Source organism: Elephas maximus, chromosome 19 (genome assembly GCF_024166365.1).
Source record: "Elephas maximus indicus isolate mEleMax1 chromosome 19, mEleMax1 primary haplotype, whole genome shotgun sequence".
NCBI classification, from domain to species: domain Eukaryota; kingdom Metazoa; phylum Chordata; class Mammalia; order Proboscidea; family Elephantidae; genus Elephas; species Elephas maximus.
The window spans coordinates 10,173,888-10,186,257 of NC_064837.1; positions in this window are offsets into that span (position 1 = coordinate 10,173,888).

Genomic DNA, 12,370 nt, shown 5'->3' on the forward strand with positions numbered 1-12,370 from the left:
TGAGAGCGTTAGTGTCTTACAGGACCTTGCCAAGCCAGAAGCAGCTGTGTTGTAGTGAAGAGGTGAACTAGACCTGGAGTCAAAAGATTTTTGTTTTGGTTTCCAACCTGCCACTTCCTAGCTGCACGACCAGTTGCTTAACCTGGCCAAACCTCAGCTTTTCCACCTGGAAAAATACGATACATCTCCTCACTGGAATTTAATAAAAATCAATTTAAATGATGCTCTTCAAAATCCTCTATAAACATTTTGCAAAACTTCCACGTGTAAATGCTGGCAGTGAAAGAGCTCATGTACTATATTTTTGAAAGAGTTCTAAACTTGCTCTCTTGGGGTTGCAAGTAGCAGAGGAAGAGGTCCATTTTCACTTTTATCATTAGTTAGTTAACCTGCTACTCTTAGTTAACCTCAATCTCTGGTTCTGTAAAACGGGGCCTAGATTAGATAACATTCTAGGCCCCCTCCAGTTCTAGAATCTAATATTCTCACTCAAATCTTCAATTACACAACTCAAACCTGAATTAGCGTCATTCACTCATGTACCTGGCCTATAGCCGTTACCTGGGAATTCCTGTTGCTGACTTTTTGAAATTTCATCTGTTACGTAAGCTTTTAAAGATAGCCTGAATTGTGAGGGTGAGATATGATCCCTCTATCAGCACAAGTAATTGCCCTTTCTTCTCAAGTAGCCTCTGAGCAAGGTCCTTGCTCATACTTTTTTCCAAGTCCTCTCTCTTTGGTCCCGCCACTGCCTCCTCCTTCCCACTGTTCCACCGAAACCTACATGCACCGTATACAGAGACGGGTGAAGAGATCTGCTCCTTGGAAAATCAGGCAAACTTTTTCCTCCCCCTTAACACCTGTTCACTCCTTAATCCTTTGCCTTTAGCGTCCACCCACACCTTTCTGCTGACATTGCTGTCAAGGTCACCTTCCTGCCCACTCCAACGCCCTTTCCCAGGTCCTCATTTTCTACAGCTTCTCCATTATATCCTCTGTCTTGAAAATATCACCTCTCTCAGCTTCTAACAATAATAATAAAGCTACCCTCGCTTTGCAGTTGTTGTTAGAGGCCATGGAGTTGAGCCCTGACTCCTGGCTACCCCATGCAGGAGGCTATGAGATGCTGCCCAGTCCTCCTCTGTCTCCGTGATCAGTTGCCTGTCAGACTGTAGAGATCCCGAGTCTTCACTGGCTGATTTCAGCAGCACATTCCCAGGCCTCTCTTCTTAGTCCATCTTAGTATGGAAGTTCCGCTGGAACTTGATCAGCAGCCCAGCAATACACGCACTTCCACTGACAGACACGTGGTAGCTATGCGTGAGGCTCATTGGCCAGGAGTTAAACCCAGGTCCCCGCGTGGAAGGTGGGAATTCTACCACTGATCCACCACTGCACTGTAGAGTTGACAAAATGATCTCACATAGGTAACAAGGCTGGAGAAAATCCTCATTCGCAGAATACCTCTCAGGTTGGGAAGGGATGGGATGATGGGTAGGGTGTAAGCTATGGGCTGTAGGGGGGTAGCAGGATGGAGGTGAGACTGCCAAAGGGGCCTATTTCAGTAACAAAGATGGTTGCCAAACTTGCTTCCAAGGAAAGAAGTGGTCTTCTTAGCCTGAGGACTAATATTTTGCCGATTCACCAGGTGAGTAGGGACGTAGGTCTAGGGCAGAGCCAAATGATTCCACACAAAAGAGGAGCAACTGAGTACCTGCAGGATCTGGGGGAGATGCCAAACAGGAAGGAAGGAAGCAAACCATTAGCATTAATGTGCAGGAAAGTGGGTTTTGTAGAACAGACATTTCTGATGGAAATTTTGAATAATTTACTATGGGAATGTAATATACTACCAGTCTGTCAACTTGTCATCATACTATGCTGACTTGCATGTTGCCATGATGCTGGAAGTTACGCCAACAGTGTACCTTGACCCCAACAGGTTCACCCATGGTAAAGAGGTTTCAGCAGAGCCTCTAGGCTAAACAGACTAGGAAGAAAGGCCTGGTGATCTACTTCTGAAAATCAGCCAATTAAAACCTTGTGGATCACAACGGAATATTACCCAGTACAATGCTGGAAGATGACCCCCCTAGGTTACAAGGCACTACACAATAGCCTCAACGATGGACTCAAATATGTACCAACAATTGTGAAGATGACACAGCACCAGGCAATGTTTCAGTCTGCTATACATAAGGTCACCATGAGTTGGAAGTGACTTGACATAGACTAACAATAACAACAAAGTAATATAACCCTCTTCTATGTCTCCCCTACAAAATCTTTAGTAAAGTCTACCTTGCTGACTTGTGTTTTGGTGCTAGCAGATTACTTGCAGAGGTCTGTGGCAAGATTGGCACAGGTAAAAACAAGCTGTTTGGCACGAGTTAGAAGCAAGCTGCCCACAGACGCAGCCCCATCTCGGTGGTATGGCTGTTATCTCATTTGATCCCCACAACATCCTCATCACTGGGCAGAAACTTGGGTGGGAACAGAGTTATTTCTCTGATTTTGCGGCTGACGAGAAAGGACCTCAGAGCTGCTAAGAGAAGTGAGGTGACTTGCTACAGTCAGTAAAGAGTTGGAGTAAGAGATGGACCCATGTGGCTCTTCTGGCTTCAGTAAGATCTCACCCAGTGTCTCAGTTCCTCATTGCTGCTGTAACAGAAATACCAAAGAGAAATTTATTTTCTCACAGTTAGAAGCCTAGAAGGCCAAATTCAGCTCTAAGGAAAGGTTTTCTCTCTCTGTCAGCTCTGGGGGAAGGTCCTTGTCTCTTTTCAGCTTCTGTTCCTCACTTTGTTGGCCAGCTTCATGAGGTATAGGGTATCTATTTCCCCCATCTGTGCTCGTTTGCTTCTGTGCCTAAGCTGCACCTTTAATATCTTGAAAGCAATTAGTTTAAGACACAAGCTAGACGGACAATGAGTCCTGGAAGTGCAGTGGTTAAGAGCTCGGCTACTAACCAAAAGGTCGGCAGTTCAAATCCACCAGCTGCTCCTTCGAAACCATATAGGTCAGTTCTACACTGACCTATAGGTTTGCTATGAGTTGGAATCACATTGATGGCAACAGGTTTTTGGTTTGTTTGGCTTTTTTTACACTGATATGGCCTCATTTTTTTTTTATGTTCTCATTAACATAACAAAGAAACCCTATTGCTAAATGGGATTACATCCACAGGCAGAGGGATTAGGATTTACAACACATATTTTGGGGGGGACACAATCAATCCGTAAAAACTAGGGTATTTGCTTACTTTGAGAATGATTTTTTTTTTACTCTTTTTCTGCCTTCCTTTCTTCTTCCAGTTCATAAACATGCAGTCTTCCTCTGAGAACTCTACCTTCTTAATGAATTTAACCAGCACCTCCGTACAGATGACCCCACCCCCAGACCGACATTTCCAGGCCAGACTTCTCTATTAAACTTTGATCTCTTCTCTCTACCTGCCAACTGGCCATCTCCACCATCATCTCAACCTCAACAGATGTAAAATCGAATCCATCTTTCCCCAGCAGTGTTTCCTCAAGGCTGGTGCCACGTCAGGGGATTCCCAGGCTGAAAGGAGGTTGGGATGAAAGGAAGGATTCTTTGATCCCTCTTCCCCCTCAAACTACCAGGGATCAAAGTCCTGTTGAGCTTGCCTTCAGGGTATTCCTGAGGTCTTCTCTTTCCTTTTAAATCTCATTTCTCCCTTAATGATGGCTCACCACATTTCACACCAGGATTTTTTTTTTTTTTTAACCTTCAGTGTCAGTTGAGTGGACTTGAACACACTAACAATATAGTTGATTATATTAATATATTGATATAGTAAAAAAAATTAGCTTAGAGCTCTCAGAAATCTTAAGTAGACCCCAAAGCACACTCTTTTTACCTCCTGGGGTATAAAAGTTCTGTCTTGCTATTTTCATGGGACAGCTAGGAAGAAAAAATGTGAGCCTACACAATGTTTTTCTTGGGTCTGCAGATGGACACAGAGAAACCAGCGTACACTCATTGAGAAAGTCAATGGTGCTTGATGCTGTGGAGAGTCTAAACACAGCTTTGAATTTGTGGTGTATGCAGGGATTAATTCTAAACATGTAACTACTCACCCTCCTAGCCCCCTGTAAGTCATCAGCGCCTGTATAATCATCTGCTTTCATCCCAGCAGGTTTTATACCAAGATTTTATAAATAGTTGAGAATGGTTCTAGGCCCCCAGGTTCTCTCCTTTCCTTTATATTCTATTATCAGTTCTGTTGCTGTTATTGTTGTCACAATTGTTCTGACTCATAGAAATTCTAGGTACAACAGAAGAAAATGCTGTCTGGGTTGTGAGCCATCCTTACAATCATTGCTATGTGTGAACCCATTGTTGCTGTCACGGTTGTCAATCTATGTCATTGAGGGTCTTCCTCTTTTTCGCTGACCCTCTACATTACTAAGCATGGTGTCCTTCTCCAGGGACCGGTCCTTCCTGATAATATGTCTAAAGTAAGTAAGACAAAGTCTCACCTTCCTTGCTTTTGAGGAGCATTCTGGCTGTACTTCTTCCAAGACAGGTTTTTTTCTAGATTTTTCTTATAGCTAGATAGATTCTCTCTATCTCTCTCTCTATACCACTTTCCTCTTCACAAACCTAAAAGGATTCCCTTAATGATCTCAGAATAATGTTCTGCATCTAAGTCAACTGGCATAATAAAATCTACTAGAAAAACATTCCGCATCCCACTTTGGAGAGAGGCATCTGGGGTCTTAAACACTAGCAAGCGGCCATCTAAGATGCATCAATTGGTCTCAACCCACCTGGAGCAAGGAAGAATCAAGAGCACCAAAGACACAAGGTAATTATGAGCCTAAGAGACAGAAAGGGCCACATAAACCAGAGGCAACATCAGCCTGAGACCAGAAGAACTAGATGGTGCCTGGCCACAACCAATGACTGCCCTGACAGGGAACACAACAGGGAACCCCTGAGGGAACAGGAGAGCAGTGGGATGCAGGCCCCAAATTCTCGTAAAAAGATCAGACTTAATGGTCAGACTGGGACTAGAAGGACCCCGGAAGCCATGGTCCCCAGACCCTTCTGTTAGCCCAAGACAGGAACCATTCCCAAAGCCAACTCTTCAGACAGGGATTGGACTGGAATATGGGATGGAAAATGATACTGGTGAAGAACGAGCTTCTTGGATCAAGTAGACACATGAGACTATGTTGGCATCTCCTGTCTGGAGGGGAGATGAGAGGGCAGAGGGGGCCAGTAGCTGCCCGAAGGGACATGAGGAGAGAGAGTGAAGGTAAGGACTGTGCTGTCTCATTAGGGTGAGAGCAATTAGGAGTGTATAGCAAGGTGTATGTAAATTTTTGTATGAGAGACTGACCTGATTTGTAAACTTTCACTTAAAGCACAATAAAAATTAATTAAGAAAAAAAAAAAAAAAGAATAATGTCCTGAGTCCTTCACTTGGTTTTAGAAACTTGTCACAGACAACCCCAGCTTACTTCTCCACCCTTCACAATCATTACCCTCTTACCCTAATCCTCCAGGCAGCCAGGCTTACCTGGTGGACCTGCCTAAAACACACCTGGGAAGTCTAGTTTCCAAGTCATGATCCCTTAGTTCCTAAGCCTTGAATGTCCTCCCTGTTCCTTTCACCTGTATAAAAGTCTACCTCCTTCCAGAGAGAGTAGAGGATAGACGGGATAGTGTGACTTTGGAATTGGAGCCAGGTTTCAATTCTGGCTCTATCGTCTACTAGCTATTGGGCCTTTCTGCTAATTGCTTAACCCTCTTAGGTCGCATTTCCCTATCTGGACAATGGCGATAATAATCACATAAATAGTATAAATCCCCCAAGTTTGTAGAGAAATTAAACTCAATAAGATATACAAAAATGCTATGTAAACTGGGAAGTGCTACAAAAACGTCGTTTTTGTTTCCATAATCACTACTCCCTTCCAGATCTCTCCCTACTCCACATCAGTAAAATTATCATTAATAACAGTTCTGATAATACTTTACACACGCGACACGCTGTATGGCTTTTCGACTATCTTATACATACGTCAACTGCATGGTGCACTCATTTTGGCACTTAGCTTATTCTGCGGAAGGTGATGTGTCCTTTTCATGTGTTTGGACTTTCTTGCCATCTCCACTGTCAACTCCTTGAGGGCAGGGGCTCTATCCCCTATCTCCATTCCCCATTCCCAGCCCAGAGCCCCCAGGGGAGTTGTTGCAAGTTGCCATGGCTTCGACTCCTGCTCACGGCAACCTGACGTATAATGGAACAAAGCCTCGCCTGGTCCTGTGTCATCTTCGCGGTTGTTGGTATGCTCGAGTTCCTTGTTGCAGCCACAGTGTATTTTGAGTGCCTTCCAACCTATGAGGCTTACGTTCCAGCACTGTATCGGACAATATTCTGTGATCCATAGGGTTTTCTTTGGCTAATCTTCAAAAGTAAATCACCAGGTCTTTCTTCCTAGTCTGTCTTAATCTCGTAGCTCCACTGAAACCTGTCTACCATGGCTGACCCTGCTAATATTTGAAGTATCAATGGCATAAGCACAATGCAAAACAGAGTACGCAGAATGCTGTAGCTTACGGAAACAACGCAGATGTGGCTGTAACTGCCTAGCTAATCTCCAGAGGGATGCGCCAGTTGAAAACAATAGCTACCTCTGGGGAGAGCTGGGTGAAGAAAGAAAAAGAAGGAAGACTTACTTTTCTTAGTGTATCTTACTGACCTATTGAATTTTGTTCCATGTTCATGTATTACTGATTAAAAAATAAATAAATAATGGTTTAATCAAGTTTTTTGGAGCCCTGGTCGGAATCGACTTGACGGCACTGGGTCACTGGGTGGGGTGGCATAGTGGCTAAGAGCTTGGCTGCTAACCAAAAGTCAGCAGCCCAGATCCATCAGCCATTCCTTGGAAACCCTATGGGACAGCTCCACTCTGTCCTATAGGGTCGCTATGAATCGGAATTTACTCGACAGCAACGAATTTGGGGTTTTTTTAGGTTTATTATTAAGTGAAACTGAGAGTTGAAGTCCATTCTTTTCTGGCTCATCACTTCAGTCCTTTTTCAACACAAATCCTCCCATGAATCTTCTTGATTCGTTCATTCACTGGAACAAACATTTACTGATCATCTGCTATGAGCAAAAGGCTGTACCTGGAATAAAAGATATCTCACTGTGGCTTTCTTTTGGGCCAAATGGTGCTAAGAAACAGAAAAAACTTCTCCATATAGTACATCCTTCAGGCTTCCCCTCTTGTGTACTGGAGCAGGGAAAAAAAGATGGTGCTGTAACGTCAAGTCCCATTGGGCAATTCCCAGTACAAAAAGGGATATTCCTGTTTCTTTACTGAAAGGCTCCTCAGAGCTGTTCATATGCTAATACCTATGGCCAGTCGCTAAGAGCAGGGAATAGACTTTGCTGGATTTACAAAACTCATTTAACCATGGGGCCATGTATTTCACAGCCTTCCTCGGAATCAGCATTCTGTTGAATCTACTCTGGACAAGGCTGTGTGGCAGTCCTCTTCCTATCAGCTCCTTCTCTGCCCACAAATTCATTTTGACTAAGGTAATGCTTTGGTAATGCTCCGCCTACATGAGACTCTGCCTACAGAAGGGCTGAATATTCAATTCCATTCAGCAAACGCTAATTATACAAAATCTAAACAGATCGTACTGCATTACTGTAAATGACTCTGACTTCGACATGTACAGTTGTCCCTACACACTCAAACATCACTTTCACTTTAGCAAATAAGCCCCTAAGCGACTACAAAAGACCATACATTTTCATTAGAGTCCCCAAAGCTTCTCTTATGGTTTATTGGCTCTTACTTTAACCTAATCTTAATTTCTTAATTCTGTAATCTGTTTCCCAATTGATGTTGTTGTCGTTAGTTGCCTTCGAGTCAATTCTGACTCTTGGCGACCCCATCTGTGCAGAATAGAACTGCTCCATAGAGTTTTCAGGGCTGTGTGTGATCTCTGCAAGCAGATTACCAGGCCTGTCTTCTGAGACACCTCTGGGTGGATTCGAACTGCCAACCTTTTGGCTAGTAGTTGAATGTTTAGCCGTTTGTGAGGGACTAGAAAAAGCAAAATCAGTCCAGCAGAAGGAAATACACTAACCACAGGAAGAAATTACAGCTAAGGTGCAGGCCTTGAAGGTGAAGCTATGGAAACTAAAAAGTCAACAGAAAAAATCACAGCAGTTTAAAAGCAAGCAGTGAAGAGCGAAGCCCACTAAGAACTTAATATCCCTGATGACTTCATCGCATCGCCTCCCAGAACCCCTGCGTGATCAAGAAAAAGTTGAATTCTATTCAAGATACTGGATTAAATAAAGCAAAACAATACATAACACGTTTTAGTTAGAAAGCTCTCTTTTTACAACACATTTTTTGACTAACAGAAGTAAGACTGGGTGAGCCAAACGGTCGATCTTCTGTTTTCTGTAAACTTCTGAGGAGACGAGTACACATCCCATAACAACGCCAGGTAAAGGAGATATAGTTGCCATACGGGCTATTGATCATCCATTGGTTGACCATTCATCCTGGGACTCTGCCCTTCACTGACCTTCTCTAGAACACTCCGCCCAGTGCCACTCAGGCCCTGGGACTCTCTAAGTCTCAAAGATCTGTGTCCAACGTCAAAATCCCTACGCAGCTGACTTGGCATTATGCAGCCTCCGCTAGTCATTTATCCAAGTAATTTAACAAGAGTGAGAGATCAGGGCTACAACGCATTTACATCTAATGAGTAAATGGTGATCCCCCAAATACAGCCAAGTTAGAGTGCTGGGCTAGCAGATTTGGGAGTATAAAGAGAGCTGGGGGGCCACACTCCCAACTCCGACAGCAGCAGCTCAAGGTAAGTGCTCACAGCACCCACTTTTTTTATTCCATGTATCTGTGATTGCGCCTGATCAGGTTACAGTCAAGGAGGGAAGGCAGCGCAGGAGCCTTTACTGAGGACCTACTATGTGTAAGGTCCTGTGCTAAGGCAATGTGGAAGACAAGATGAACAAGACAAGGCACCTGCCTTTCAAGAAGTTTTTACTAGGAAAGAAAAGACAAGAATCTAAGTGATTATAAAACCAAAAAAAAAAAAAAAAAAAAAAACCCTTCATAACAAAACTGAATTAAAAAAAAAAAAAACGAATATGATGTACAAATTCTCTGATTGTTTTGGTCAATATTCAACCACTCAGTTAGCAAATAAAATAATTTATCTCTCTTTTGTGACTGCCTATAACTATTATTTTAAATTTTTATGATTATTTAATTCTTTTTTCCTAATGTCAGGACCTCTGGGAGATCGTGGCAGGAGGAAACTCTCCCAAGCGTTTTATTCACATCCCAGTAGGCGTCATAGCCTGGCCTTTACTGTCTGGTGCGGAGACTGGTCTGGGCCGTGTCTGACACGTCCAGTAGTACATTTTGCAGTGACTGCGGCTTCAGGAGACTTGTGGGAGACTGAAGTTATGGTTTCATTTCAGGCTACCATTCACAGGAACAAAAGGAATCTTAGAGATTTTTTAGTCCATCTGTCTCATTTTGGAGCCCTGGTGGTGCAGTGGTTAAGAGTTCAGCTACTAACCCAGAAGGCTGGCAGTTCGAATCCACCAGCTGCTCCTTGGAAACCCTGTGGGGCAGTTCTACTCTGTCCTATAAGGTCGCTATGAATCGGAATCAAGTCTACAGCAAAGCAATGAGTTTTGTCTTGTTTTACAGAAGGAGATGAAAGCCCAAAGAAATCACAAAAGCTACTTAACAAAACTGATATTAGAAATCTGAGGCTCTGTCTCCAAGTTTTGTTTTTTTTTTTAACTAAGGACTCAGAATAAAATAAGTTTTTTTTTTTTCTCAGAAATTTGTGAGAATTTCAGGATATAGTTGGAGATTATTAGAAACTCATAAAAGGAGAGGGAAGGAGGAAATCAGCGTAGTAAACCAAATGTTGTTTTCTTCCCTTCTAAATGGGGTTTTATGACACGTTCTCCTGGTTCCATAAAAGTAAACCAACCAGTTGCCATTGGGTCAACTCCGCCTCATGGTGACCCCAGGTGTGTCAGGGTGGACCTATGCTCTGTAGGGTTTTCAATGGCTGTCACCTTTTGGAGGTAGGTCACCAGGCCTTTCTTTCAAGGCACTTCCGATTGGACTCAAACCTCTAACTTTTTGGTTAGTAGCCAAGAGCTTAATCATTTGTGCCACCCAGGTGGACTGCCACAAAAGTACTGTAGGGTTAAAGGGGAGTTTGTTTAAGTCCCATTTTATACTGAACGTTCTTAGACTCTCACAGCTTCTTGAGATAGCCAGGTAAGTCATAAACTCCCAGAGCTGAAAATCCATAGTCTTAGTTGAGTTTACAGTGTCCTCCCTTTATCTTCTCTGGGAGAATTTAGGGTATTCCTAGACCTCTTAAAGAAGTTTTTGCCCACACTCCACAAATTTTCTTTCGTTGCCAAAAGAATCTGACCATTGGCTGGGAGCACCCAGGTTGCAATCTGGATCACTTTCGTCCTTTCTTTCTTCCCTGGCCCCTCAGACCCCCCTCCGCCCATCCAGAAACAGTATCCCTCTAAATCCCCTGAATATTTATTTTAGACACTTGCAGAACTACTTTCACTCTTATTCTTTCTTGTTCAAAGAATCATTTGCACGTTCCTATTAGCCCTAACCAAATGTGACAGTCCCCTAGGGCAGAGCTTCTACTTGATTCTTCATACCTCCTTTAAGGATTGGGCAGGTACTTTGCATACAGAAGGTACTCAGAAAAGTGCTTACCAAACGTTGTCATTTACCAATTATTTAAAGAATGGTGATTTATTGAAAGTAAATGCAAAATGGCAAATTTATTTCTACCCCACACTATCCACTGTGCACTTATTTAAATGTAGATAAGCTAAGATACAGTTTCTGTATTTACTTCAACTCTTCGTGGCTCATTTGTTTTTGTTTATTTCTTTGCTTGGTTTTGATTCCCTGAATCATCTTCATGAAGACGTTTCATTCCTGAAGGAGTGATCAGGAAGGTAAGAGTTACATTTATCTCCATCTGGATTGCAATAATTGTAATTAGCAAACATTATTTTCAAGTTCCCACACTTGCCACGCTCATAAGGAGTTGAAATTAACAGAACTGCAACCAATTACTTACGTATCCTTAAAGGTAGATCACAAAATATGCAGGCTTTTATCGAAAGAAAATAGCTTCCCAAATTTGCTCGCATTTTATACCAAAAGGTATAAAAATGCAGTGCAGAAATTTCTTTGACATGCAAGTTCCAGGACAATATATTAGTTGGCCCAGAGCATGGTGTTCATAAGACCAAGAGCCAATCTTCACGCACAGGTTGACGTAGCTGCTTCTTGGACAGAGCCTGTGCCGCTGAATTTACCCAGCCGCGCCTCTAGTTACACATCACGCTAACAGAGTGAGGTAGGATCAGCGCGAACCCTCCTCAGGGCAGTAATAAACCGAGGGACAAGCAATACCCTTTCCCCAAAAAATGTATGTTCATTAGAGGTGATTTTGATGGATTAAGACCAAAAAAATCACAGTGTAAACGAGTCACCACTGCACAGTTGCTGACAAAAGACAGTGGCTGAGAAATTCCCAGGAAAGGGACATTGTGGTACCCTGACAACAGAGAGAGAGCAAGAAGGACTTAAAAAGTAGAGGTGGAGATCAAGTGGACTGGACGACTGTCTCCATTAGAAGACCCACAGAGACAGGCACAGAGGAGGTGGTCGAAGGGACACCCCCATGCAGGGTTGGGCCAGGTCATGCTCTCAGAAAAAAGAAGAGGTTAATTAAAGGACCTTCTGGGGGTACGGCTCAGGGGACGCCATGAGTCACGCTAAGAGAGTTGGGTCAGATCTAACAAGGTGAAATTTAACAGCTAAGAATTAATGATTTTGCCCTTGGGTACCAAAAGGGCACCAGTTGAATAAATACAGGGAGGAGATTTGACTTAGCAACCGCATGCACGAGGAGGATTGAGGGGCTTTGCTTGGCAGTGAGCAGTGAGTCAGCAGTGTGACATGGCTGCCAAAAGGGCAGTCACCACCTCAGGCATCATACCTAGGTCAAAAGAGGTGAGGGACTCACTCTGAGGGAGGACGACATGTGGTTTGGATATCACACTCTAAGAGAGATTAACAGCAGTGGGTTCAGGGCAGAGTGACTCGGAGGGTAAAAGAGATCCAGAAACACATCATGGAAGAAACAGATGAAGATGGAGTTGGGGCTATTTGGCTTGGAGAAGACAGAGCTGAGGAGAACACAAGAGCAGTCATCAACGGGTGAAGGGTTGCCTTGAGGGAAGAAGGTTTGAACTTGTTTG